Source organism: Pseudorasbora parva, chromosome 24, assembly GCF_024679245.1.
Source record: "Pseudorasbora parva isolate DD20220531a chromosome 24, ASM2467924v1, whole genome shotgun sequence".
Classification (NCBI taxonomy): Eukaryota; Metazoa; Chordata; class Actinopteri; order Cypriniformes; family Gobionidae; genus Pseudorasbora; species Pseudorasbora parva.
In genome coordinates, this window is record NC_090195.1 from 6,807,383 (window position 1) to 6,832,456 (window position 25,074).

Consider the following 25,074-nt stretch of genomic DNA (forward strand, 5'->3'; position numbering starts at 1 on the left):
CATAACATAACATAACATAACATAACATAACATAACATAACATAACATAACATAACAAACATAACAACATATAACATATAACATAACATATAACATAACATATTACAACATATAACATAACATATAATATAACATATAACATAACATAACATATAACATAACATAACATAACATAACATAACATAACATAACATATAACATAACATAATATAACATAACATAACATATAACATAACATAACATATAACATAACATATAACATAACATATAATATAACATATAACATAACATATAACATAACATAACATAACATAACATAACATATAATATAACATATAACATAACATATAACATAACATAACATATAATATAGCATATAACATAACATAACATAACATATAACATAACATATAATATAATATAACATAAAATAACATATAATATAATATAACATAACATATAACAACAACACATAACATAACATAACATAACAACATATAACATAACAACATAACATCATCATATAACAAAGCGCAGCACAACATATAGCACAATATAGAAACATAACATATAACAATATATAACAAAACACACTTATCTTACGCGGTTCATAGACAAAAAGCTAACTTAATTACTTTGACTTCTCTGGTCATGTCAATGACCCATTTCAGATGCAAATATAAAAATATTTAAATATCTGTATCAAAATTATTGCTAGGGGCAATTCAGTAGTCACTGGAAATGGGTAGGGACATGTCCCTAGTGGCTCTATTCAATTATATGCCCTTGCAACATGCTTTGATGAATCATTCATAATAAGACCACAAGAATGTGTTTAGAATGTAAACTGGTTCAGTTTTGGTTTAATGTTGATTGTATGATCTCTAAAATAGAGGTGTGTATTTCTGGGTCTGAATATCATCTTCAGATCAGCTACAAAAATGTTCATCATCAACCCCACCTGGGACCAATGGGTCTTATCACCATGGAGATAGATGGATGTGTGGGTGGTGTGATCAGTTTAGTCCTGAACTGCTGAGCAGCTGAAGACACAAACAGGTGGTTTAACATCCTGTATTTCTGGAGGAACTGTGCCTGACACTGTCCTTACAGCCTGTTCCAGCTCTAAATGATGCCTGAAATCTCACAGAAATAGAAGCATACGCAATTAGATCTTCTAGGACCGCTAAAAACATGGATCCTGTGGTTTGGAGCCATGCCTCCTTCAGATAGCCACACCAAAAAAACTGGAGCCTCTTGTTTAAAATCACAAACACGCTGTCCGCTGTCTTTCTACGAGTGGATGTGCTTGCCGTCCACACAAAGACACTTTCATTCCGTTTTAAACCATTGGTGAAAGTGGCAGAAAGTAATATCTCGAATGATATCTCTAGAATTACTCAGTGTGCAAAAATGTTTATTAATATCATATTTTCATATTTTTTTCACCATTAATCTCACCTCTCAGAAGAGATCTTAACAACGTCTCAAACTAAATCAGGTTTCAGACAGTGTGAACTCATTTTTTCATCAAATTTTTCATAAATTTCTCATCCAAGACCAAATTATTTGAGTTACCCATCATTCAATTTAGGAGTGGGCGATATACCGGTAGACAGGATTATCCTGATTTATTAGAAATCAACCGATAGAAATTTTGGACTGTTGTCTCTATAGAGGTTACGCTCAGGTCTCCAAAGCTTATCGTTTGAATGCGTTTTTAAGTCTTGCAGTTTAAAAACAAACTATTAACCGTTCAAGCGCTATAATCAGCAAAAGAGGACCCATTTTGAAAACACACGCACATAAAGCCGCTGCTCATACTGCGCGCGATTACTGAACTTAGCGCCTGTAGATATTTTTGGCTCCTTACCGGGCCTAAACTGTCAAATGCACATGCTAATATGTGTATATGCCTGTCATTTATGACCAGTGTTGGGAACTTTACTTTAAAAAATGTTTTCCAAAAAGTAACTGAGTTAGTAACTGAATTACTCTATAATAAAGGTAACTTGTTACCATGGAAAGTAACTATTCGCTTTACTGTAAAAAAAAAAAAAAAATTGCTATAAGTCATAGAATCTAGATTTTTTTAACCAGTTTTCACAAGCCAGTTGAAATGAGACAAGTGTTTGTACATAACTTTCGATATTTATTGCCAGTGTTGGTCAAGTTACGTGTTACACTTTTTTTAAAATGTTCAAATATGTAAAATAACTTGGATGCCCCCAATATTAAATGAATAAAATAGACACTAAATAGAATAAATTATTATCATAAAACATTGTACACTAATCTACACTATTTTAATGTTGCTGTGGGACAATGTGAGAGACACCTATCAAATTCAATACATTATTGTAAATATCAGTAATATAGTGGAACAATAAAACTATAAATAGATTATTTAGAACTGTAATATTTATTGCACAGACCCCCAACTGGCCATCAAAAAAATCTAAAAATAAATGATGCTCCTTAAGAAAAGTCTACCAAAAATAAAAAATAATTAAAAAAAATATTAGCCTAACTTGCATAGCCTAGACTCTTTGTAGTGGACGTTACAATTCTAAAACTGTCACACAACTTCACAACTGGTAGACATACTGTAGCCTAGGCTCTCTCTCTCTCTCTCTCTCTCTCTCTCTCTCTCTCTCTCTCTCTCTCTCTCTCTCTCTCTCTCTCTCTCTCTCTCTCTCTCTCTCTCTCTCTGTCTGTCTGTCTGTCTGTCTGTCTGTCTGTCTGATCGATCGATCATGATTGCCCAGAAAGAATCCGACTCAACTGCCGACAAGGGCAGAATGTCCTTAACTATACATCTATATATTATTTTGTTAAATTCTGTCTGGGTGATAAGAGTTTGCGGTGGAGAAAAACCTAGTTTTGGTTGCTTAAATGTTGAGGCTCTGTCTCCTCCTTTGGTAATGGAGCTCAGTTTATCCTTTGCATTCACCAAAATACTCTTCTGGGCATAAGTTGCACGTTACATAAACATTCTTACCTTTCACCTCAACGAGGGAAAAGTAGCGCTTATACTTCCAGTTTGTAAAAGCTACGTTTGAAGTTACGGTACGTTACGGAAGTAACGGTAACGGCGTTGTAACGGGGGAAACAGTAATTCGTTTGATTTCTCGTTACTAAAAAAATTAACGCCGGTAGTAACGTTAGTTTATCTATAACACCATTATTCCCATCACTGTTTATGTCTTAAGTGAAGTGAAATGGTTGAGAATGAAAGCGCATGTGTATCAGTACATTAGATCAGAACATTCTCTCTTAAAGTGACGGCAGCCTAATAAACCTGCTGCGTTTTATTGTAGTTTTTAATTTTTATTTCAAGTGCTTGTAACTATTTTTGTTGTTTTATCACTGACTGTTTACTTCTTCAGTGAGCTTTTCTTGTTTTTTTTTCTTGTGTTAATTAGGATAGTATTAGTTTTATGTGATTTTGAAATCGGTGATGATTTATGAAATTTCAATAACGTTTTTATAGTAACTTTATTTAAAGGTGAACTATGTAGTATTTTTGCAGTAAAATATCCAAAAAGCACTAGGCCAGTGTGATTTTGTTCAGTTGAGTACCTACAATATCCCAGATGTTTCCAACTATTTGTAAATTGTGAGAAAATTGCTATTTTAACTAAGGACAGGGACGTTGCAGCATTGCATTTGAGAGAGTCGCCTGTCAATTGCGTCATATCTGCGTTACCCTCGGTTTCGGCTTTTATTTGGCAGGAGCGCTTTATTCTTAGCAGTGTGAACAACTGAACGCACGGAGTAACGTCATAACATCGTTTTAAACACACTTAAATGTATCTAATATGATAAACAGAGCTCCATTACCTCAAAATCATAACCGGAAGAGCGGATCTGTACAGGCGCCCGGCAAATGAGTCCCGTCCCGTCATAATAAAAGTCCCGGTATTCGCAAGGCGGGTATTTGTTTAACAATCGCTCCAGGTCGCTCCAGGTCGCAATCGCTCCAATCGCTCTTGTTTAACAAAGTGCAGCTTTGCTCAGGTCCATAACACTCGGTCCTGCTCTGCTTTAGACTACAGTAACGTTAATAACCGCATGCATGAACGTGATTTCTGCCCGAGTCCTATTTTTCACCGGCTGTGATGAGAAGACCACATCTCCCAAGATGCTGCGCTCACACTTTGCGTCATCAAACTACGCATTTGTTTTGCATAGGCGCCCTCAAGTGGACAAAAGCTGCATAGTGCACCTTTAAAGCCAAAATAACTACATTGTGGTTTCTCCTAAAAAATTCTTTCAAAGTTCCTCAAATTAATCAAGTTTATTGTCAGCGTTTATAGTATATGTACACTTTGATTTCCTCTTTTTTTGTAGCTTGACTGCTTTTGGTCCCCTTTCAGTTGTATAAAAGAGAGCAGTAAATACATTCTGCTAAACGTCTCTTCCGTTTTGAAAGAAAGCCATAAAGGTTTGAAATGACATGAAGGTGAGTAAATGATGAGAGATGATATCCGTTTTTTTTTTTTTTTTTTTGGCAGAACTCTCCTTTAAAATGAGTTATAATGAATAATGAGTGTGTTTGTTCAGTGAATTTTATAGTTAAATTTAGTACGGGGATAAATCTCTTCTTTTATTGTTTGATATACAGTCTTCCTCAGAGTGCATGACAAAGACCCAGTCCTAATCAAATTTGGGATCTTCTCCAAATGACTGAAGTGACCCATGAGTCTAATTTTGGAAATCCTGACATTTTCAGGCGGGCTGAATCCATCAGTGCTCATGGGTAATATGTAGTTGGTGAAATGAGTGTCACCTATAATGCCTCGCCAGGTCTTTGTTCAAGTGAATTTCCATTTCACCTCTTGTAGATGGTAATAAGTCCCAGTCCGAATGGAGATATGCGTTTTCTGCTCATCGGCCAAGCTGAGGGCAGCTGCTCCATCGGGAAATAACCCAACGTCGCTCCCAGTAGTAGTAGAGTTTTCAATTTCCCCAGCTTATAGAGATGTATTGGCCAATGAGTGCTCCTTCGTTCCCCTGTTGAGCCTCAGCCAGGCTCTAATGTGGACTCTCCTTCAAACTGTCACGTTTATACCTGCGTGATAGCAGTGAAACTAATGATTGTATTAGCATAAGTGCCGGTATAGGAGGTCAGCAGTTACCATGTAAAGACGTTGCATGCATGCGGCTCAATGAGGAGAACGCTATGCTAATGTAGACAAATATGTGCCCGCAGCTTGTCAGGATCCCGTTTATCACAATATGTGCCGTTATGTATCACTGAGAGAGACATTCCATATGCTTTCTCCGTTTGGTGCCCAGCTTGCAAAAAAGTTAATTTTAGACTTTGATACACACGATAAATCTTTGTTATTGTAGCTGAAATGTGAGGCATCAGACTCAAATTGGATTTGTGGGGAAATGGAGGGTTTGACGAAACCATGATAATTCCCGCATTGATCGTCTCTCAGTTATAATCCAATTAAAAACAGATTGTCTGGATCTAACCTGGTCTTTCTGCTGCAGCGAGTGTGTCCGCAATCCTCCTCTGACGTCCTTTCTCTGTAATTAGGGATTAAAGGAAAACTCTAATGAAGGAGAAAGGCTCAGAAGTAGCATGTTGGACAACAGCTCAGTACGTACAGAGCTCATTTCCAGTTCAGAACAGGAAATATAGAAAAATAGGGAAATTGGTCCTTGTTCTATTGAAGAGTTGGAGAGCATATACATGCTTATCCCATTTGGGAAGTTGATGGACGCGTGCGAAAATAATACTGTAGAAAAAAAAAGTTTTTTTGACTTGGCCAGTACAATTTTGAGTAATTGTTGAAGTGTCCTTTGAAACACTTTTTACTCAAACAATATAACACTGAATTAAATCATGCTATTGAAGTGCATGTTTGACTGAGAAACATCTCATATCTATGTAACGTGGTACATGAACACAGACCTCAATACTTGGTACACACACAGTGATGGTAACATTCAATGGATCGTTTTTGAGTATGAATGTGTCGTTAAAATAACTCTAAATGTCACAAAATTGCAAGTTACTAAAACTAACAACATAAGCAATGATAAAACAGTGTAAATACAGCTGGAAAACAAAGAAAAAAAATCAACCTCACTAATTATTCAAGCCCCCAGAGCATGATGGGAGCACCAATATCAGAAAAGTTGAGGACGCTGTAAAAAAATATTTTAAAAATAATTTACCTGGTTGCCTTAATTTTTAGTTCACTGAAATTAAAAAAATTGAGTTAATACAATTAACATTTTTGAGAATCGACAACTTTTATTCAAATATTATTCAAATATTTTTTTATTTGTGAGAAGACCCAATGAAACATGCAAAATTGTGCTATTTTCATGATTTATCACATTTTTAATGTGGTTCAGATACAATAATATTTGGAGTTTCTTTTTATTAAACCAATTTCCTTAATTGTATCAGCTAAAATGTTTGATTTCGATAAACTCACAATTTTAAGGCAACTAGGTTACTTACTTTTAAGTTAAACCAACAATATTTTTTACAGTGTAGTTTTACTTAATTTTATAACGTTCATATTAATGCTTTAATTTGTACACGCTTGAATTGATACTCACAGAATTTGCCTTTTCTTTTTTTATTATTCTTACCTGAACTAACTTTTTCATCACATTTGATTTTTCTGCACCACAGAATATTTTTTATCAGTGCATTTCTTAAAATGTACATTGTTTATTAGCTGGCCCCGCTGGGATAGTGTTGAGTTATGTATTGTACCAGTATTATACATGTATTGTGATACCCTGCTGTTAAAAATGGCATGATGCCTAATTACTGATACTTTAAGAATGACAGCGTTTTAAGAGCCGTATTTCCTGTGCTGCGTTGTGTGTGGTGTTCTGCTTCCACTCCCTGCTGGCACACTGTGCGTGCCAAACATTTTGTCCTCTCATCTGAGCTATAGTGTGCATATATCTGCGCAACGCAGCACTGCTTTAAAATATTGACACAGTAGAGCAATAAAGAAACATGCATGAATGAAAAACTGGGACGTGCTTGATATTGAAAAAAGAGTTAACCTAATAAGGCCGTAAAAAATAACTCAAACTTCATATCAGGTGTCTTTGACTACTACTGTCATTTAAATCTTAATTTAAGTCATTTAAAACTTATTGTTGTACAACACAACATGAAAACAATAAATACATTGTACTGTACTTATTTTTTGATGCAAGTACATAGTAGTTAATGACGCCCGTGAAATAACCTCTAAACGTCAGGTTAATGAATGTGATTGATTATATAATTAGTCTACATGATGCTCATGTCAAATAGACATCGAATGATAGTGATTTATCAAACTTTGTTCACCATTGGAGTTTAAGTCATTTGAGGGCAGTAATAACTTTAAATTGGCTTGATCCTTTATCAGTGTTGCAAATCTCTCTATCTTATCTTGTTTAAAGGAATAGTTCACCCAAAAATTTAAATTACCCCACAATGTACTCACCTTCAGGCCATCCTAGGTGTATATGACATTATTCTTTCAGACGAATACAATCTGAGTTATATTAAAAAATACCCTGGGTCTTCCAATCTTTATAATGGCAGTAAAATGAGGAAAAGATTTTAAAGCCCCAAAAAATCCCCCCATCATTAAAGTAATCCATTGTGGTTCCGGTGGGGGTTAATAAAGGCCTTCTGAAGTGAAGCGATGCATTTGTGTCAGAAAAATATCCATATTTATAACTTTATAAACTAAAATAACTAGCTTCTGACAGATGGCCTGCTGCAATTTTTGATGACCAGTCCGAGCTCAATCTTTTAAGATTCTGAGTCTGCTCTGTATTTTCTACTGCTCAAGAGGCGTAATCAACGGGTATTGTTCAAATGACTTTATATGTAGTTGGATAGTCCTTCAATCAATCAGACCAATGATCAATCGCTTCTCTATCCGTCATTGCGTTAAACACACGCCATGTGGATAAACCAATCTGGGATCGGTCGATCTACGACTTTATTCAGCATTGTCTTCTCTTCCGCGTTCCTCAAATAAAGATTCAAATGGTCATGAATCAGCGTATTGATTCATATGTAGTTGGAAAGTCCTTCAATCAATCAGACCAATGATCAATCGCTTCTCTATCCGTCATTGCGTTAAACACACGCCATGTGGATAAACCGATCTGGGATCGGTCCCTGCAAATTTGTAATAGAAGCAGGATAAAAGTATGTACAGGTTTCCAGCCTGAGCTGCAGGGCGAAATCAAATCTCCGGCAGATTGGGCTGGGTTTACCCAATAGGGGACACAAATAATACAGCTAAATTTGTCATTTTAAGTATATGTGTGGCGTTTTGGTGAATTGAAAAATTATCTCATGTCTGTTTTTCATTTTGATGTATTTTTTATCTGGCCGAACACAAAGCCTAGTTGTTTAAATATAAGTTATCATAGGTTCAACACGTTAAACCCCAAAACAAAACCCAACACAGCGCTAGATCTACAATATCAGCCTAATATCAGTTCATACAGGCTTTATCGCCGTGCAGTGGGATCCTCAACAAGCTACCAAACAATAATTGCTAACATATCAGCAGACTCATTAAAAAATACATCAGTTATCAGCATTTTTTGTCATTGTTAAATTATTAATAACTCAGCAGCATTGTCTGTATTAAAGAAAAAAGAATCACTTTCATTTGTTTAATGATGTTAAATAAAATAGCCTTGACAGCCTACTTACTCTGGAGTTCCACAACTTACTCAACTTTCTGTGCTCTCTTGTTTTAGTACCTACACAATTTTATATATATATATATATATATATATATATATATATATATATATATATATATATATATATATATATATATATATATATATATATATATATATATATATATATATATTTACAATACACAATGTGGTTTTTAATGATATTTTAAGGGGGGGATAACCCTCAATTGAGTTGAGTCATGTAACCCCCCTCCCCCCATGTCCCACAATTCATTAAAACTATAAAGCTATGTGTTATTTTGTGAACAGCATTCTGTAAGTGATTTAAATAAGGAATATGATTACATGAATATGCATACTGCTAATGGAATATGCATTTGAACACTTTCCAGAAATGAATTGCTTACTATGATGAGGGTTTATATTACACCATAAGAATCATCATCGCAAATGGGCCAATAATGCAACAGTGTGTGTGTGTGTGTGTGTGTGTGTGTGTGTACAAGTGCACATCAGATGATGGGTATCAGGGCAGATTAAATGTATTCATGCTTCGTTTAGTTTCATTACCCTGACAGTAAAGTTCAACAAACCAGGGAACTTGAATGAGGCGGTGATCGCTGAAACCGTAGCCCATTGCTGGCTGATCAAAAATTTCATTTATTTCATCCCACTCAATTCAGAGTTAATGCCATTAAAAACACATTTAAATGTATTTAAAATGTATTAAAAAAATATATTGTGCCCTAATTACTCCATTTATCAAAGTCAGACTTTCGGATATTTGTTTAAAAAAACCTTTTTGTGAAAGTTAATTAGGTCCAGAGCCGTACAATTTTTCCCCCTAAAAAAATGTAAGGTGTTTGCCCATGCAACCACAATGCTAGGTTTCTGTGTGGTTGCTAAGGCATTGCTATGCGGTCAATAGATGCTCTGTGTTGCAAATACAAATAGCCCACCCACAAGTCTCCATGATTTTCCCTTCATTGTAAAGTCTATGGGTAGTTGTATCATCTATAACCAGTCAAGAACTGTAAGAACTATATCACTAAGAAAATAATAATAACAGATAATAATCAACAAACAATAGTTTTGAGCAACTTTTGATTTGTTAAATGTGTTACACAAAAGTAATCAAGAATTCAGAATAATCACTGCTAAACAAATTTCTCTAGCAGGATTTAAAGGGATAGTTCACCCAAAAATAAAATTGATGTCATTAATGACTCACCCTAAACACAGTTTAAGATATTTTATATTTTAGTCCCAGAGCATATGCAGTCTATGAATCATGAATCAATACGCTGATTCATGACCGTTTGAATCTTTATTTGAGGAACGCGGAAGAGAAGACAATGCTGAATAAAGTCATAGTTTTTTATATTTTTGGACCAAAATGTATTTTCGATGCTTCAAGAGATTCTAATTAACCCACTGATGTCTCATATGGACTACTTTGATGATGTTTTTATTCCCTTTCTGGACATGGACAGTATAGTGTGCATAGACTGCATATGCTCTGGGACTAAAATATAAAATATCTTAAACTGTGTTGTGAAGATGAACGGAGGTCTTACAGGTGTGGAACGACATTAGGGTGAGTCATTAATGACACCAATTTTCGGGTGAACTAACCCTTTAAGCAGTTTTCCCCTGTTTGTCGCTTACACCTTTCCAGTTGATTGTCATTGGAACTCTCGTGCCGTGATGGACTAGGGGGAGACTTGTGCGACACGTTCTCGTGTGTGGAGCTGCAGTCTAATTGCATTTGGACAAGAACAAAGCAACTTCTTTAACACACCCTCAAGCAGATGGAAGCAGGATAGAGCGTACAGTAATTAACAAATCTGATGGAGGACAGTTGGCGAATAGCGTTCATTATGCTGCAATTTTCTGTTCATTTTAAATAAAAGTGCCCAATTCTCTCAAGCATTTGGATTTAATTGCAATTAATTAAATTCTCAGTGAATCCCGTGCATTAGCTTGAAAATGATGTCAGTTCACAGTAATTCAGTGTTTTGTGTGCAATTCTACAGAAGGTTTTTTTTCTCTAAAAGTCAGAAGCAGTCAAATGGCACTCAACGGCCAACCAAAGTGCAATTCTGTGTGGAATCTGTGCGCTTTTTCAGATTTTGGGGAAATCTTCTGAAATTGGATGCATGATGAAATTAGCTAAATATGCACAACTTTGTGTGAGGAATTATGTCGTTTCATATGCAGTTTTTCACTGAATATCGACTAAAATTAAAGTCTGCTTTTCACACCAAGGCTTCAGAAGACTTATTATAGTTTTAAGTCACATGACCTGTTGCAGAGCCCTGGAGGGCAAAACTTTCATAGAACTGCGGCACAGGAAGAAGGAATGCATGTTTTGGGCACTTATAATCTATATACAGAACCTGCTGCAGTATTTCAATCAATAAAAACAGGTTATAATGTGAAAAACACTTCTGGCCTTATTTTAACGATCTGAGCGCATGGTCTGAAGCGCATGGTTTTGCGAGTTTAACGATGGAATAAAATTGTCTGGTCCACTGTAAAAAAAAGTTACCTGGTTGCCTTAAAATTTTGAGTTCATTGGAATTAAAATTTTGAGTTAATACAATGACAATTTTTTTGAGATTCTACAACCTTTATTAAAATATTATATATATTTTGTAAGCATTTTGGGTAATTGTGTGTATTGTAGTGATTTTTACTTTTGCCCACCCAAGGACACTAAGTAAGAGAGTGATTGGTACTCACGTCACCGCTGACGTTGTGAATTTGGATCACACGTCACTTAAGGTGTGGTTATGAGTACATCAGATGACCACCTTCCCCCCTCTTAGTTTGGGACACTAGTCAAGGCCTTTTACCTTGGCTGTATGAGAACACTCCGCACAGGAGGCTGCCCAGTCATTTATAATGAATGTAAAGGGGGGAGAGTTGGTCAGCTGATTTATCTGAAAGATTGGTGAGATTTCTAACTTGTAGAGCCTTTTCTGCTTTATCAGCACAAGGAAGACACAATTGTAATAAAATAGATTTTATTAACAAAAGATAAACAGAACAATTAACACAACTACTAAATGAATACAATGAATGATAAAGGACTAAAGTGCGTAAAATGCATAAAATACATGTGAGTAAGTTAAGTGTGGCTATAGAAGAGTTACGTTATCTTATGGAAAGATAAACTGTTGTTTCTCTGAAATTAAGGGGAATAACCTTATTATGCATTAAACAAATAAACAAAAGATTATTTGTTATTAACTAGCATCAGTTATATTACCTCTAATCTAATTAAGAAAATCATATACTGATAATAATCAACAATGCCAAGGTCTCTAGAAAGAGGTTTGGTTAAGTGATATTTACGTTCCACGTGGTTGAGTAAGCAGTCCGATGATGATGACTTCTTCCAATGGTTTTGCTGGGAGACAATGCAGTGAAGAAAGGAGCTGGAATCCGTTTCAACAGCCTTGAACACGAAGATCTGTGGGATGCTGATCTCCTGTGGCACCAAAGGGTCCTAAAATCTGGAACACGCAGATGAGGCCCTGAAGTAGGTGCAGAAGGTCCTTAACCTAGAACACGCAGACGAAGGAACCTTGAAGTGAAGGTTTGCTCTCCTGAGCTTAATCTTGTTGCAAATGTCTCTGTGTCTTTTGCCTCTTTGGACCAGACACTCGGAAGTTGGTCAATCTGCTCTGGTCTCTTTAGCATGGAGACTCTGGACGTGCTGTAGTCGTCTCGCTCGACTAAAACTCTGAACGTAGTGTTGGTTAATGTCTCTTTCCTCACAGGCTTGAGACTCAGAACGTTGTCGTATCTGTTGCTGCCTCACAAGCTGTAGATTCAGATCCTCGGATCTTGTGTTGTCTCTCTGGTTAAACCAGAGGCTCAGAACTTGGTGAACTGTTTGTCTCTCGCGTGGAGGAGACTCAGAACCTGGTTGCTCTGTCACAGTCTAATCCTCAGCGGACAGACTCAGAACCTGGTGAACTGTTTGTCTCTCGCGTGGAGGAGACTCAGAACAAGGAGTGTCTATTGAAAGGGTACCTTTATCCTTTTCCGAATAGGAGGAGATTGCAATTTGGCGCTTCTCCATTCCAGTGTTGCTATTGGCTGCTGGCATCAGAGAGGGCACACAGTGTGGCCCACCCTTCTTTCCCCTGTAGAACTCATTTGCATACTGTACACAGTTAGAAGTCTTTAAAGGGTCTTTAAAGTTCATCAATGCATTTCTCACTTTCCAAACATCCATCAGAAAACCCTTGGCAATATACTAAACACATAGACACCAAACATGATGGAAAAAGATTGAACTGTCATGTGTTCATTCCTTTGTTCATTAACAGCTGAATTTGTGGAAGATGTTGCATTACAAATAGCTGTCACTGAGAATACTTATTTCTCTGAATAAGTATGAGATAGATGTGTGTAGTTTACATCAGTCTTAAGGTTTCCAAACATAGTTGTGAATGGATTTGGATGGATCAGTTTTGGTCTCTCTTTGTTTCACCCACTACTGCTGAAGTCCTGAGGAATGTTTATGGCCGTCACAAATCAGGTCATTAGGGATCCGTCTCTAGATGGGTGAAGGACAGAAACTGCACGTGGACCAATGAGAAGTCCTGTCCTTCCTGGGCTTGGTACTAGAGGTCTTCTTCTTGCCCTCAAAGAGGTGTCTGGATGTTGTCCAAGCATCTTTATCTGATGGGCTGGACATCTTGTTTGTGCTAGTCCAACAAGATCCAATCAAAATGGAGCAAACCTTTGTCCACTGTTATGGGCAAAGAGGGGCCCGGCCATAAACTGGGCCCTGGAATTCTGCTGTCCACTACAGTATTTTATTTCTGATGACGCAGTGAAACATGCCAAATATGATTTATCAATTTTTTAATGTGGTTCAGATACAAAAATAGTTTGAGTTTCTATTTATTAAACAAATTTCCTTCATTGTATCAACTCAAATTTTTATTTTCTATAAACTCAAAATTTTAAGGCAACCAGGTTACTTACTTTTTTAAGTTAAACCAACAAAAAACAACCAAACATTTTTACAGTGTAGTCTCTTAAAGAGTCATGTTTTGGGCGTAACGTGCAGTAAACCAATCTCATCTCCCATTCCCTTTAAAAATCAGTTGCGCTTGCACCATGACGGATTAGCTATTTACATGGCGGAATTTGCGAGCGGAAAGACTGGACGCTTCTCCAGAGACAAATCGTTTTATTTGTAATATGTTTGCGTGCTGATGCACGTTCCTGTGTGTGTAATAAGCAGAGTGTACTAATGCGCAATTTAAATAGCCTAACACAAACTGAGCTATTGACTTTTGACCAGGTTTTTGCTGGTCAGGGACAGTCTTTTTCAGTTCCTCAAAATAGCAACGTGCCAACAATACGTCAGAACACACCTGGTTTTCAGACCATCATGGGCGAACAGATGGGTGCGAGTGCATTTGCTATTTAAACAACGTGGACTTGAAAATGATAACTGCATTGGGCTGAAACTAGCAAAAAATACATCGCGTCTAGCGTCGCATTGTCCAGGGTGTACGATAGGGCCCTTAAAGTACTAAAACATTGATTTTAAAAGATCAAATTCAGTAATCAACTTATTGATGATGCATTCTACATCCAAGCAGATTAGCCAGAATATGAACGCGACATGCTAAATGGTTGTTTTCTTTATTATGGTTTTCTATGGAAAAGCACCTAACGAGAAACTGCATATAGCATTTATAATCTGAGTTCATCTGCTTGCAGGTCTATAGTATGCATCATTAAAGGAACACTCCACTATTTTTAGAAATAGGGCTTATTCAACTTCTTTCCTACATTTAGATATGTGGCCAAATGCATTTTTGTCTTAGTGCATGCGTTGTTTTAGTTTTGCAGGGTTGCCGCTAGCTTAGCTTAGCATAATGAATGGAATCCTATGTTGCAAGCTAGCATGTCCCGAGTAAAAGTGATTTTAAAACAAACAAACAAACACTTAATTACTTCTTGTGGCCTACTGCATCTTCACAACGAGTACAAATAGTGATGCAGATCACAAGGCAATTTCCTAGGCAGATATTGACTTGAGACTATATTATGGGGAAGCACAGGCGAAGCACTGCTACTTGGGTGCAGAGATGATGTAATATAGTCCCAAGTCAATTAGGGATGGTATACCGGTAATGGAAAAATACCGGTATATATTTTATTTAAAACAGTACGATATCATGATTTTGCACATTTCGGTATATGCTGCTTTTCTGAAGTTCACCGCTAGATGGCAGCGCTCTACCCAAACTGACCCGAAACAACCGGCAAATGTGACAACAACATAGACGAACAAAATGGATAAAGCAGTTGAATCTCACTCAAGATGCCCAAAACTAATTAATAAAGAGAGGAGTAGAAATGAAATGTGTAATTACTTTACTTATAAAACTAATGAAGAACCATCAAACCTAGCCAAGAAGCATCTGTCACTATTCTGACTTTAAGACTTCTTAAGAGATCAACAGGTCAGTGAATCATTCAAACCATCTAATTAAGACATTTATTTTCTTTTTACACTGATCAACGAACACACATAGCCTAACATAAGATTGAACATCACAAAATCTCAAGCTTTCGTTTCAACCAATGACATTTAGATCTCATAATATTTGCAATGCATGCGCATGCTACTATTGCACTAACGTAACTTACATTCGCGTTAGACACAACCGACTGTGTTTATGTGAATACTCACTAAAGATCGACATTTTTACATAATTCTGTGTATGACTGTTTAAGGAAACTTATTTGTAAATTTGTAATGTGCGAGCTCTAAGTTACACGCTTGTGTGTGTGTGTCGTTGTTATGAGCTCATATCTCCTGTAACTGTTATTACGAAAATCGCTTGCATGTTCAAATGATTTCCGTTATCCATCCTGAGATGAACGTGAAATGTTAAATCAGATTATGCAGATTGCTTTAGTGTAGATGCGATGTCATTTGAAACCAGAAGCAATTTGCTAATTTTGAGAGATTTTTGCTGAAATTATTTCTCACAAGAAAGTTTTCAAATGACTGATTTGATGTGATAAGCTTTGCTGATTAATTTACTAATAAACATTTGTGGTAATTTCCCACTTTATAAACTCAAAACTTGCATAATTGTACTCATTCGCATGCAATATACCCGCGCTTATATCAGACCGTGTGGTATCTATCGATTTAATATCGGTACTTCGGTAACTTTAGATTGTGGTACCGTACCAAAGTCAAAATTGTGGAGTCATCCCTAAAAGTCAATATCTGCCTAGGAAATCACCTAGTCTTAATCTGCATCACTACTTGTACTCGTTGTGAATACGCAGGAGGCCAGGTGGGTTTTTATTTTTATTTTTAGGATCACTTTTACTCAGGACATGCTAGCTGGCAACATATGATTCCATTCATTATGCTAAGCTAAGCTAGCGGCGACCCTGCCAAACTAAAGGACAGAAATGGAATTTAAAGTTTGATTCTGACTTCTGAAACTTTTTGGACCCTCAGCTGTGGGATAGCAAAGCGTCGACGCGTTAAAATCTCTTTGGAGGCAGTCGTTCATCAAGGCATTGTTATTACTGTTATTTATGAATGTTTAGCATTTGTTCATTCTACTCATATGACATGCTGCTTTTTGCTTCCCGTGTATAGCAGGGAAGTATGCATGTTCATTGTTTTGATTAATATTAAATTAGCGTTTAAATCCTATTTTTGCTGTGAGCTCTGTGTTAAAACACCGGCAGAACTACATATGACTAACTGGGTTTTCTGCTCCTGATTCACATTTGGCTAAATTATGAAAAGTAAGATCCATATTCATTAGGAGGAATAATGGAAGTCGGATAATGTGGCTCATTGGTATACTGAATGCTTGGGGCATTTATTATGTACTGTTTGTACTCCTCTCAGCAGGGCTTCTGTCTACAATAATGGACTTCTAACCTGCCCATAGGGAAATATTTGTATTCCACTATCAGTATGAAAATATGAAGTAAAAGTAAATCAAACTATTTTCAAAGTAAAATAAAAGCACTGTAGGGAACCTCGAGTTCTGCGCTCTCATTCAAATCTCCAGTTTAACCACATTCGCTCCATTGCTTCCACTGCAGGGACACCGAATGTGACGTCCGTCCAATAGCTTTTTGAAAACATGCCGGACCACCAGCATGCTGAATTCATTTACAACTACTTTAAAACCCGCGGCTCTTCAGTATCTTCACAATAACACAATGAGTTGGGTTGAGATGTTTTTCCTGAAGTCATCTGAGTCTCAGCAGGGAAAGGAAGCACAGACTGTGGAAGGACGCGCCGTATTTCCTTTCAGATAAAAGCCGTCGACTCAAGCATGTAGACAAGACATTAACTGTCATTTAATATTCATGTTTGCTTTGACATAAAGTCTGCTTGTGGGAAGTTGATGTATGTATTAGATTATCTATCTATCTATCAATCTATCTATCTATCTATCTATCTATCTATCTATCTATCTATCTATCTATCTATCTATCTATCTATCTATCTATCTATCTATCTATCTATCTATCTATCTATCTATCTATCTATCTATCTATCTATCTATCTATCTATCTGTCTGTCTGTCTGTCTGTCTGTCTGTCTGTCTGTCTGTCTGTCTGTCCATTTATCTATCGTTCTGTCTATTTGTTGCTCTATCTATCGCTCTGTCTGTCTATCGGTCTATCTATCTTTCTATCTATTGTTCAATCGTTCTGTCTGTCATTCTATCTATATCTATCGCTCTGTCTATCGCTCTATCTATCTATCTATCTATCTATCTATCTATCTATCTATCTATCTATCTATCTATCTATCTATCTATCTATCTATCTATCTATCTATCTATCTATCTATCTATCTATCTATCTATCTATCCATCCATCCATCCATCCATCCATCCATCCATCCATCCATCCATCCATCCATCCATCCATCCATCCATCCATCCATCCATCCATCCATCCATCCATCCATGTTTTATATATAATAGTTGTGTAATTATAATTAGATTACTTTACAACTTTAAGTTGGCTTGGGAGAGAGTTGATCATAAAATTTGAAAAAGTTTGAGTATGGACGGACGGACGGACGGACGGACGGACGGACGGACGGACGGACGGACGGACGGACGGACGGACGGACGGACGGACGGACAGATAGATAGATAGATAGATAGATAGATAGATAGATAGATAGATAGATAGATAGATAGATAGATAGATAGATAGATAGATAGATAGATAGATAGATAGATAGATAGATAGATAGATAGATAGATATAGCTAAACATTCCGTCAATGAAAGTCAATGAGATATTTTTCCGAGTTTTGAGAGTATTTTTTAGGAGAAGCGTAAGTCGGATCAGTTAGAAAAGATATAGCATACCGAGTCAGAACAGTCTGAAGATCTGAGCCGAGTTTGGAGTATGTGGAGTTAAAGCTCTAGGAGGAGATTGAGTTGTAAATTTGAGTCAGAAGAATAATAATATTAAGTTTATTAGGATTTCAGTAAATTGGCTCTCCCAAGTCAACTTAATAACTAGACTAAGCAGGATAAAAAGACGCAACTTTGTCATGACCTTCAGCTACCCATCATCCATTGCTCCTTTCTTTTTTAGTCCTGAATAATTTGAAATCTTTATCAGCTGCAAGGCTTCAAGCTTGCAGCCTTCACACTCTCTATAAAGCCATCAACTCTCAAATCTCAGCTCAATCTGGCTTTGACATCTACGTTCATTCACTGTGAAGATGATGTCTCCGTGTCCCAGCTCGGCTAAACTGTGATATGGAGATCAGAAATAATAGACGATTCCTAACATGCAATCAAGCAAGATTTGTGGTGCACTCATGCAGCTAATAGCACATTACGACTGTTTAGGCTAAAATATGAATTACCTTTGACCTTTGCATAAAGTCACCATGAAATCAAAAAGGATAAAATGAATGTGGCCTCGTAATCTTTAATAAAAAATAACTTCCCCTCCCTTCTCTTCTCTGTTGATGCCCATATTCCCAATGGACAAAAGCAAGTCCCACTCTATAATTCTTTCTTATTCGTTTCACTCAGATATACGTCACAGTGACAAAAAGAAGACTGCATCTTCCGTTTAATGCCTACTTTTAAGTCATGAAGAAGTGATTAGAAGAGTGATGCAGACATTAAAGGTCCCGTTCTTCGCTTGTTTTCAAAGCTTTGATTATGTTTACAGTGTGCAATATAACATGAGTTCATGTTTTGCGTGTAAAAAAACATAGTATTTTTCACACAATGTACTTATCTGTACAGCGCTGTTTCCTCTGTCCTAAAAACGGCCTGATGATTTCCTTGTTCTATGAAGTCCCTCCTTCAGAAACACGTAACGAGTTCTGATTGGGCCAGCGCTTCCCGTGTTGTGATTGGACAGCAGCTTAGCGCACTTTGCCCGGAAAGGTCCCGCCTCTTACCATAACAGGGAGATGCAAGCGCTGAATGCTTGCTCTTCTCCACGTGGGAGAGCAACAAGACCACGCCCCCTATTTTGCGTGTTCTTGTGGGCGGAGGGTTAGTCAACAAACGGTTCTAGTGACGTCATAGCATCCCTGCACTTCCTGCTTTAGTCCAAACCGGCCGTTCATTGTAGGCTTTGAAAGGGAACTTCTGTTAAATAAAATATCTCGCTTGGCATTGAACTTTGAGCTTTATGATTTTACAGGTATTATTTATGCTCTAACAGCAACATTTCACACTAACTAAAGTTTGAAAGATGGAATCGTGAAGAACGCCTTTAATGTTCAAAATTTTGCCAATAATTATATTATTATAAGAACTATGAAAATTTGCATAGAAATCTTTAGAAGCCAGCCTCTTTATTTCCATTAAAATCATAAGAAGGGTGGAAAATATTAATGTAAGTTGCAGCTACACTCAATTTTTTTTGTTTTACACATTTCATTTAATAGTAAAAATCCATCAAATTGCATTGAATAATTACATAACATCTATCCATTATCCATATAATAAAATTAAGAATTTTGGTAACACCTTATTTTAACGTTCAGATATGAATCATTAATTGCTTATTAGCATGCATATTACTAGGAAATTGGCTGTTTATTAGTACTTATAAAGCACATATTAATGTCTTATTCTGCATGACCTTATTCTACACCCCATAAAGGGGTACTTCAGCGCTGGAAAGATGAATCTGTATTTAAACTGGGTCATTAATGTAGTAGAAATGTGAAATTATTGTTGAATTTGGTGCCTTCTAGACTGAGAAAAGACAGGAAATGTATTTTTGTCTCATGGGGATGAAAGACTACAATTCCCAGAATGCTTCGCTGCCCTGTGAGGCCATTCCCAAAGCCACCGCTACTGGATCACTGTGACTGAGTTCAGAAAGTACAATTAAATACTGAACCTGTTCAATATAACGATCGAGTTGCAGCGTGAGTCTCACAGCACTAACTCAGATTAGGAGTCAGATGACATTTAACGTCATAAAAGAGCTGATGAGCTCTCGTGATGAGAGCTGAGGTAATCGCGACCACATTCGCGGCATACATTCACAACGCATTTTCAGTTCATGCTTTTGGAAGCTTAACTTTCATAGAAATTAATTTGAGAAGTTAAAACCCTTACATTGCTCACCATAGCTCCGTTTAAATAAATGCCTGAGAAGTGTGATCTCCCATCCCCCATGCGTGAGTTCAAAACATGCGGAAATGGCTCCCTCTGCTGGCTGTAGTCTTTAGCCTCTGGGCAAACATTCCAAAGATGAAGCAAATATCGTCAATTTGCGTCATGGGAGGAATTTTTCCAGAAATAAAATGCATAAATCTTTTGTCAAAGCAAAATCATTTCAATATACTCCAGGGTTTCTTCTGATACAAAGCCATATGCTAATCGCTGAAGTAACCCTTTAATCCTACTCAATACCTAAACTTAAATGCTACAAAACTACCTTACTAACTATTAATAAGCAGTAAATTAGGAGTTTATTGAGGCAAAAGTCATAGTTAATAGTGAATATGTGTTCCCGATACTAGTGTTACCAGAATTTTAAATGAGTAAAGCAAAATAGAGCAAAAACATATTTTGTATAATTTTTCATGGAACAAGGGAATAGACCATTTAGTTTATGTGATTCATATTTATAAATATAGATATTTTTATATGTTTCAATTTAAGTTTAAGATTTATACAACATTCTTTATAAAGGTCTATTTTTTACTCATTTAAAATTCTTAATTTATAATATGAATAGTAATGATTATTTAATTCAATTTGATGGAATTTTATATAAATTGGAATTTGTAAATCTTGAAAACAATGTTTTTGATGAATAATTCATGTCCATATCACAAATGATGCAGAAATACATAAATGCAAACGTTTAATAAACTAAGGCCTGGTTTCACAGACTGGGTTTAGATTAAGGAGTAAAACGTTTAATTAAGTAGCTTTTATAAACGTGCCTTAGAAAAAAAAAAAAAAACATTACTGGTGTGCATATTGAGACAACAGATATATTTTAACATATGTCAGTTTAAGTTGCTTTAAGTTAAAAAAACCTCAACATGCATTTTAGTCAGGGAGTAAAAAAGCCTTTTTCTGTGAAACCGGCCTTGGAAGTTTTTGCTCAATCTGTAATTTTAAGCATGTGCGATTGCGATGACTGCCTTAGCAAACACCACGGAACAATTAACTGTATGAAATATTCTGTTTTCTCCATTGAAGTCGGAGGAGAAAGTGAAATTACAGAGATTGTATGCCATCTGAACCTGGTCCAAATGAAGAAAAGCAAAGCGAAGGATCTTCTAGTTTAAACATCAGAGTCTTTGCCGCTTTGAAGCCGTCAGCTCTGAGAATTGGAGTCTCAGCCAACCATAGGAAAGTGGAGAAAATAACTGAAGAAGTTGAGCAGAGATCCTTTTCAATTTGCTGTAACTTTGTTTTGCTAGTTGAAAATCTATGACACAGCTAGAGTTTGATCCATGGAATGATTTGATTTTCACTCATGGAAACTTTGAGATCAGATTGGCTTTCAACATTTGACTTGTCTTCTCCTTAAAAACATCAAGTCTGGAAATCAAGAACTTCTTTATTCATGAGCAGAAGATTGGATATGTGCAGGAAGGGAAGGAACCAATTTGTTTCAAGTGCTCTTACAACCCGTGGAGGTTATTAGATGTATCTGCTTCACAGTTATATTTAGAGCTTCTGGATGCGTCCTCATCCTTTCAAAAGGCGGCATTGTTTTCCAGCGTCGCGTGGTGAGATTATAATATGATTTTGACAGCAGAGAAATAGTTTGACAGCTGGCTGAAAGGATGTGTCTTGTGTTCTCGACGCCTGTCAGATGGAAGGTAAACAAACCGCTATTAAAGAGGTCATGTTTATGCATGCGTGTTTCACGATATCCGTGTAGTCTGCCCATGATGCCAATGCGTCTAGACGTCAATATTTCACACTTTACCTTGTGGTTTGATAGATTTTATGTTTGATTTGAACAGTTGCATGTGAAAGTATACTTGGTAAGACAAAATGTAACTTTGAATTACAGTCATTTCACCTCCATTTTTCTGTTGCATACTCACACATCTTTCTTGAAACAGGAACTCCTGGTCTGACCCAGTCTCTAGGACAGGAAAAAGCAGGCAAACGCCACAAATGGCCTCAAGTTGCCTTAGACAGGTAAGATGAGTCGGTCGAGCCTCTAAAGCGCCAGCAGCGCTCCAGCTCTTTTGTTTACAGTAAATTGCAAGTGACGCAGATATTTTTCTATTTCTCTGTTACGCATCATTTACAAACTAGTGAAGACTTTATAAAGGCGAAATCCTATTTGGTTACACTTTATTTTGATAGTCCACTTTAGACATTCTACTAACTATAAGTAACTTTGCAACTACATGTCAGCTAACTCTCATTAGAGTATTAGTAGACTGTCAGTAGACTGGTAGGTTAGGGTTAGGTTTTAGGGTTCGGGTTAGTAGAATAAGTTGAATTGTAGTTGTCAATTTGCTTATAGTCAGTAGAATGTCTGTTGGGGGACCGACAAGATAAAGTTGTAGTAAATATTAATCAGACAGTCTACTAATACTCTAATGACAGTTTCTTTCATGTTTTTGAAAGAAGCCTATATGCTACCATAGGATACCTATTATGCATTAATTTGTTAAAATATACAGTGAAAACAGCAATATTGTGAAATTGTATTGCAATATAAAAAAACGTCTCGGTTACGTATGTAACCCTCGTTCCCTGAAGGAGGGAACGTAGACGTACGTCAGAACTGAACCGACGAATGGGATCTTACTTTAGAGACCAATCCTACTACGAGCATCTAACAACGAGCCAATGAAATTTGGCATGCGATCACGCATTCCACGCTCCGCCCCGCAGCGCGGGTATAAAACAGGAAGTGGAATGATAGATCAGCGCTTTTCCTGCTGAGGAGCCGAAAGGTGACCGGACTCCCAACGGAAGCACAGCAACTGGCGACGGGACGTACGTCTCCGTTCCCTCCTTCAGGGAACGAGGGTTACATACGTAACCGAGACGTTCCCTTTCAGTCGGTCACGTTCGACGTACGTCAGAACTGAACCGACGAATGGGATCCCTATGGAAAACGCCAGGATGCTGGCCCTTCCAGCGTCCTGCTTGAGCGCACTGCACCGTCTAGTATGGTACGGAAGTCAGGGCTCCAAGCAGGGAGTACAGTCACTGCTGTTTCTGCAAGACCCACTCAGAATGACTATTGGATAACGCTGGGAAAGCGTGCCTACCTCGAGAGAGAGAGAGGGTACGCTGCGGGGCCACTTCCTTCAGGGAAGGAGAGGTGGCGGAATACACATAAGGACTAACCTGGCAGGGTAGTGCAACATATGGCAGTCTCTGGGGTGGTTCCAGCCTGATTGAAGGGGGGAAAGAACACGCCCAGAGACGACAGAGCGGGCTCTGTCGAGGGAAAGACACGGGGCTAGCCCAAAGGGTAGCTGGTACCGTGGAAGAATACACATATGGGGTTGCCGTGAGGGAACCGCTACATATGGAACCCAGCCTACAGCCACGTTTCACAAGCATACGGGTGCAGGCCTGGCGTCAGACGGTCCGCAACGTCTGACACCGGAGGGGTGACGGAGGAGCTCGACAGGGTTAGCCGGTTTCCCGGGGAACACAACTGGAGACAATAGACGCACGTATCCAGCCCAGAGGGCGGGAGTGGCGTTTCGCAAGCCGACACTTAGAACGGGCACTTAACGCTCCTGGCCACTGGGGGCGAGGATGCGGGAAGATACCGGCTCTACACGTAAGCTATAGAATCTAGCAAACGTGTTAGGTGTCGCCCAGCCCGCAGCTCTACATATGTCTGTCAGCGAGGCGCCTTGAGCCAGCGCCCAGGAAGAAGCAACGCTCCGAGTGGAGTGTGCTCTTACACCGAACGGGCAAGGCACGTCTTGGGACTGGTAGGCCAAGACTATAGCATCCACTATCAGTGGGCTAACCTCTGCTTGGAGACAGCCTTCCCCTTCTGCTGGCCTCCGTAACAGACGAAGAGTTGCTCTGAGGTCCGAAGGCTTTGGGTCCGGTCAACGTAAGCGCGAAGGGCGCGGACCGGACACAGCAAAGCCAGGGCTGGGTCTGCCTCCTCCGAAGGCAGCGCTTGCAGGTTCACCACCTGATCCCGGAAGGGAGTGGTAGGAACCTTGGGCACATATCCGGGCCGGGGTCTCAGGACAACGTGAGAGTTACCTGGCCCGAACTCTAGGCACGATTCGTTGACCGAAAGTGCATGCAGGTCCCCTACCCTCTTGATCGAGGCCAATGCCGTCAGGAGCACTGTCTTCATTGACAAGATCTTAAGCTCACAAGACGCCAAAGGCTCGAAGGGAGGGCTCTGAAGTGCTCTGAGCACTAGAGCTAAGTCCCAAGAGGGTATCGAGGATGGACGAGGAGGATTTAATCTCCTCGCACCTCTGAGGAACCTGACGATTAGGTCGTGCTTCCCCACGGACTTACCTTCTACTACATCATGGTACGCCGCTATCGCAGCAGCATATACCTTGAGGGTGGAGGGAGACAGCCTTCTCTCCAACCCATCTTGCAGGAAGGAAAGCACGACACTGATCGAACACCTTCGGGGGTCTTCCCGGCGGGAAGCGCACCACTCAACGAACAGGTTCCACTTCAGAGCATAGAGGCGCCTCGTAGAGGGGGCTCTAGCTGAAGCGATGGTATCTACGACAGCTTGTGGTAGTCCATCTAGAACCTCCGCGTCCCGTCCAGGGACCAGACATGAAGATTCCAGAGGTCTGGACGCGGGTGCCATAGCGTGCCCCGTCCCTGAGAAAGAA

The 25,074-nt window shown here is 38.2% G+C and overlaps 1 long non-coding RNA gene across 2 annotated transcripts in view; it reads left to right on the top strand.

Annotated features, from left to right (window-relative positions):
* LOC137063332 (uncharacterized) overlaps window positions 1–25,074 on the top strand; it is a 125,050-nt gene that overhangs the window by 84,706 nt on the left and 15,270 nt on the right. The window contains exons 1-2 of one of the 2 annotated variants that reach the window (XR_010901372.1): window positions 21,687–22,086; window positions 22,336–22,414. This is a non-coding gene — a long non-coding RNA (uncharacterized lncRNA). Of the gene's footprint in view, window positions 1–21,686; window positions 22,087–22,335; window positions 22,415–25,074 lie in introns of those variants that run through there. The other variant, XR_010901371.1, reaches the window with a different exon arrangement.